Source organism: Triticum aestivum, chromosome 6B (assembly GCF_018294505.1).
Source record: "Triticum aestivum cultivar Chinese Spring chromosome 6B, IWGSC CS RefSeq v2.1, whole genome shotgun sequence".
NCBI lineage: Eukaryota > Viridiplantae > Streptophyta > Magnoliopsida > Poales > Poaceae > Triticum > Triticum aestivum.
This window is the reverse complement of record NC_057810.1, coordinates 303,569,741-303,575,075: the sequence shown is the minus strand read 5'-3', so window position 1 is coordinate 303,575,075 and position 5,335 is coordinate 303,569,741.

Below are 5,335 nucleotides of genomic sequence, written 5' to 3'. Positions count from 1 at the left end.
CACACGCAGTAATCTGATTGAGAAAATGGATAGTTGCTGCCATCCATATTAAAGAGTCTGTCTAGTGCCAAAAAGGTCCTTCCAAGGCCTGAGCTATCAAATTCATGTGATACACACTTTGCTCTCTGCAGATCACACTCAGCTTACTACAACTGAGGGTAGGATTGGTTGCAAAACACACGCTATCCATTTGTTATTGGTGATAGGAAGATGACTCAATCATTGAACTAGCATTGAACAACCTACTTCAGAAAAAACTTAGAGTTAACCATCTAGTGCGAAAGTGCTAGTTTCCCCATCCCAGAGGTGAGAAGGGAGATATGAGCGTGGCGGTATCTTTTCCTCTTTTGATAGAAGCCCACATGCCCACTCTTCTATCACACCTATCCACATGGGGTATCAGTGGCCTCGTGATCTCCATGAACAGAGATCACTACACAAAAACAACTATATGAAAAACTTGCTTGCTTCTTTGAATCTCGAATTAACAGAACATATAGAAAGTGTTTCTGTGATTTTTCCATTCTCTTCGGGGAACCTATAGAAAGATTATCAGACGGCTTTCATTCCCTTCAGGGGGGTGTTCCTTTAGAGCAGTCCATATCATTAGATGAACTCCCTGATGAATCAGTTGATGAATCATCAAATGAACTCCCTGATGAATCAGTTGATGAATCATCAGATGAACTCCCTGATGAATCAGTTGATGAATCATCAGTTAGCTCATCATAATCCATGTTGAGATCCGATTCATCAGTTAATGAATCATCAGATGAACTCCCTGATGAATTAGTTGATGAATCATCAGATGAACTCCTTGATGAATCAGTTGATGAATCATCACTCTCCACATTTTCATGATCTGGAAAAGGGGGCTGCCCCTGCCAGAATTCTGCAGCTCCCGGGGGGAGAACGTTTAAATCAAAAGGAAGAACAAGGGCGAGTAAATGATGGAGACTAAAAAAACGATTTAAGGTGGCATTGTCCAAGGAGAAACCACCCCAAAGCCAAGTCACTATGGTATCTCCTACTACCGGTATGGTGCTAGCTAAGCTTGTAATTACTGTTGCTCCCCAAAAGCTCATCTGACCCCAAGGTGGTATGTATCCTATAAAAGCTGTCACAATCATTAATAGGAATATTCCAATTCTGCCGAGTATTCCATTCATTTTCATCATAATACTATGCTTCCTTGCCCGTGTGGAACATGTGTGAGCATTATGTTTTTCCAACAAGTGATCCGACTGGAAGAAGTGTTATATGAGGACTTCGAGATCAAATAGAGAATCTGTCTCTCCATTCCTCATGAGCCACTTATTTCTCCGAAATCAGATATCAGAGTGATTTTCCTCCTTTTTCCCAAATAGTCGACGTTCTTACACCATTGGGATACTTCGGATAAACTGGAGTACATATATGAGAGACCGGCGCTAAAACCTTTTCTCGAGATATCTTCCAGATTCTTAGGGTCCTTGCTCTGGATCTCGCCCCCCTCCCCCCGGCGCGAAAGCAGTTGGTTCTGTAGTTTGAGAATTCTACTAATTCCAAGTATTCCATTATTATTATTAAATAAGAGAATATAAAAACTAAAGAGGAGAAGACATAACCAGAAAAATTGTGAGAAATAAGTTAATTTATCAAGTTGAGGCATTTCGATTTGGATTTCAAATAAGAAAGAAAAAAAGACTCCGAACCGTACTTTTGCTATTTTATATCTATACAAAAAGAGATTGACTTTCCAAAATGGAATCTTTGCCATTTCTGATGTGAATGAGGGAGGTTGTCTGCCCGGGTAGGGGTGACTGGAACCCTCCGAAGTCATCGCTCAAGAAAGCACCACAGTCACACGAGAAAGAGTTTGGACTATGACGAAGACGAGCAAGCCTTTGTTGGGGAGTGATCGGGGAAGAGTCGAGTACAAGAGGAAGGTGGAAGGAAGAAAGCACCAGAAGCGCCAGGTGCAAAGATAGACCATCAAAGAACTCCACAACAGAGCAAAAAACAGAAAGGCAAGGCTCGCAAAGAACAAAGGCTCAACCACCAGATCCAACACAAAGCCCTCAAGATATTTAGAGGCTTGGACTACTCTCTCTAGTAAAAGAAAGGAAGCACAATGGGTGTTGCTCTATTTCTTATTAGTGAGGTATCCTTCTTCATTCCAGTATTATGGGCATTCTTCCATTCTAGTCTGGCACCAACAGTCAAACTAGGAGCTCAACGGCCACCTGTTACTACGAACTTGTTTTCATCTGGCAAATAAGCCTTTGAGAAGAGACCACTTTGATAACGAGCTTTCGGGTTGCCGTATTGATATCGCCCTTCGGGGGAACAGGAGAATAGCATGCACGGGAGAAGGATTTAGGGAAAGGTACCCACCTTTTAACGGGAGAAAGGTTGCTTATGTGAAAACTTCCCTTGTGATTTAAAGTTCAAATAGATCAGGTGCCTATGTTGTTGATACACCGAAAGATACTAACGCTATGCTCCAATGCGGGATGAGGGCCAACGATTGTGATGAGTGGGGACCTTAGAGCTGAAAACCTACATACAGTGACCCTTATGGGCAGCGCCCTGGGTTGGCTATGTACGAGACATCAAACCGTCTCTCGGGTCCAAAGTTTCCATTTCCAGGCCTGGTAGTCTTCAACTGAAAAAAGTAGGGCGGAGAACTAGTAAGAATTGTGCCTGCCATTCAATTCGTGTCGTGGATGATCCGCCGACAGAGTCGATTAGGTGAAACGGCTCTGCAAAGTTTGTTTGTTCATAAAGGCTACATGCAGCCATGCAATTCGTACTGCATGGCGATATTACTCTACCACTCTATAAATGGTATATAGATATCTTCACTTCATCACAAAGAAATTGAGTACTAGCACGCATTGCTATGGATGCTGCAACCGCAAACAGGCTTTCTGCAATTGCTACCGAAACGGAGCAACTGCAAAATGAGATTGAAGGGCACCGTAGAGTGCTAAACAACTAGTTGAGAAGTGTTAGAACAATGGATCCTGCAAAGAAAGAAGCACGCATTCGCGCTACCAAAGAGCGCATAGAGAGGCAGGAAGCGCTGCGGGTGGAGCAGCAAGTGCTCTTTATTCATCTAGCATCTCGCTAGAATAGAAGAGCCCGTAGACTCTTTTTAGTTTTCTAAGGTTGGTTTAAATTCAATAAGTGTCTGGAGACATTTGTTTTCATGTCAGGTGTTCTTTGTCTTATTTTGATTCCGATCTACTCCTATGCTAAGTGTCTTTGTTTGGTTTGTTTTCTTGTGTTTGCATGTATGGGCTAGCCGTCAGTGTTCAATGCTTGTGTTAATATAATAACGCCAAAATGTGCTGCAAGTTCATGTTCAAGTTGAAATAAGGCCGAAGGGCTAAGTGTACTACTGGAGATTATATATTCCAGCTCTGAAGTTTCCTTTTGAGCCCCTGTTCTACTATGGTTTGGATTCTAGTTGAAGCGTGCGACCATCTATTCAGATGAGGAGACCGAGTAAGAAACCACTAAGCGGAGAGCAAACAGATCAATCTCTATCTATGAGTTTATCAACCAAGATCCACTATTCAACCAAGACCCGCTAACTAATACTTCTACGCGAGCTTAGTTATTGGAAGTTGTAGCCGAGGAACTCTTATCCCTAGCCACAGTTGTTGCAGTACAAGGCTTTGTCGCGATTGGGTCATATGTCAGTACTCTCACATTCCTCGTGGTCTCCCTAGTATGCTGAGCTGAACTGAAGTGAAGTGAAGCTGCGAGCGATGATGGACTGATCCCATGCTATTCAGGCGCCTGACAACGCTGGCTCCGACGGTGATGAGTCTGACGGTGGCTCAGATGTTTCTCTTCCTGATCCATCAAGGTCCCCCGTTCCTGACATCGTCCAAAGGCCGTTGGCGCTCTCCCATCTGACGGTGCAGGCTCTGCGTGTCGCCTATGGCAACACTACCCGAGTGGTCTATTGCATAGTGGATCCACGGGTACCCCGTCACTGCTTCGTTTTTATCAACATCCGGTAAGTAGAACGGACAGAGAACTGTCCCGATTTCTCGTAATGCTAGGCCCAAAAGTCCTCCATCCGCATAGCAGCAAAAGTAGGCATTTCTTTGATACTTACTCACATGTGGCTAGATTTACCACCATTCGAGTACTACTATCATGGGCTGCCTCGCACGGTCTTCTCGTACATCAGATGGGCAGACGGCTTTCCTTAATGGCGAGTTGGATGAGGAAATTTACATGGAGCAGCCACATCAAGAGTACCCGCGCATTCGCCTAACCCCGGGTTTTTTCGATCAAAAAGAATATTTTTTAGAAAATAAGCCCAAAAAGCATTTGACCTTGAAAAGAATCACCAGTTACTTGATCCATCCCTGCGGTAAGTGGGAACGAATGTGACAGCCGATGGTAGTAGGATTTCCACAGGTTGAGCTCCTTATCTTTTGACTTTTCTAAGGATAGCCAAGTGGATATACTCGAATGGGATGAATCGAGCATGAGAAATCACTAGGCACAGGGGAGCCGTAAGGAAGAGTAATATTGTTCTGAAGTTCACGAATTCGATTCATTTTGGAATCAATAAGTGAACACGGAATATCGTCTTGTTCCCCTTGGTTCCGAGTCGATTTCGCTTGTCGAAATGTAACGCCCCGGATCTGATGCGCCAGGTGTCTGCCAGTTATTCGTCGTTGTTGCCATGTCATTTGCTTGTGTGTTGCATTTTATCATGTCATCATGTGCATCTCATTTTGCATACGTGTTCGTCTCATGCATCCGAGCATTTTCCCCGTTGTCCGTTTTGCAATCCGGCACTCCAATGCCATCCGGCGTCCCCTTATTGTCTCTTTTCATGTGTGGGTGTTAAAATTTATTGGAATGGCCCGAGGTTTGTCAAGAGGCCTTGGTACACCATCGGTAGACCGCCTGTCAAGTTTCGTGCCATTTGGAGTTCGTTTGATACTCCAACGGTTAACCGGGTAGCCGTAAAGGCCTCGTTTGTATTGCAGCCCAACACCCCCTGAAAGTGGCCCATAACCCATCCAAACCCCCTCCATGCTCTTGGTCGTTCGATCACGATCGTGTGGGCGAAAACCGCACTTCATTTGGAGTCTCCTAGCTCCCTCTACCTATATATATATGCCTTCCCCTTCTAAATTCGTGGTGCAAACCCTAGCCATCTTCATCCTCGCGCCGCTGGACACGTCCGCCCGTGCCGGACATGTCCGCCGGACACCTCACTCCAGCCAATCGCGGCCTGCCACATCATCACAGCCGCCGTCCCGGCCAACCCGCAGCCGCCACGTCGCCACCCAGCCTCCCCCCGCGGCCGCAGCCCGTC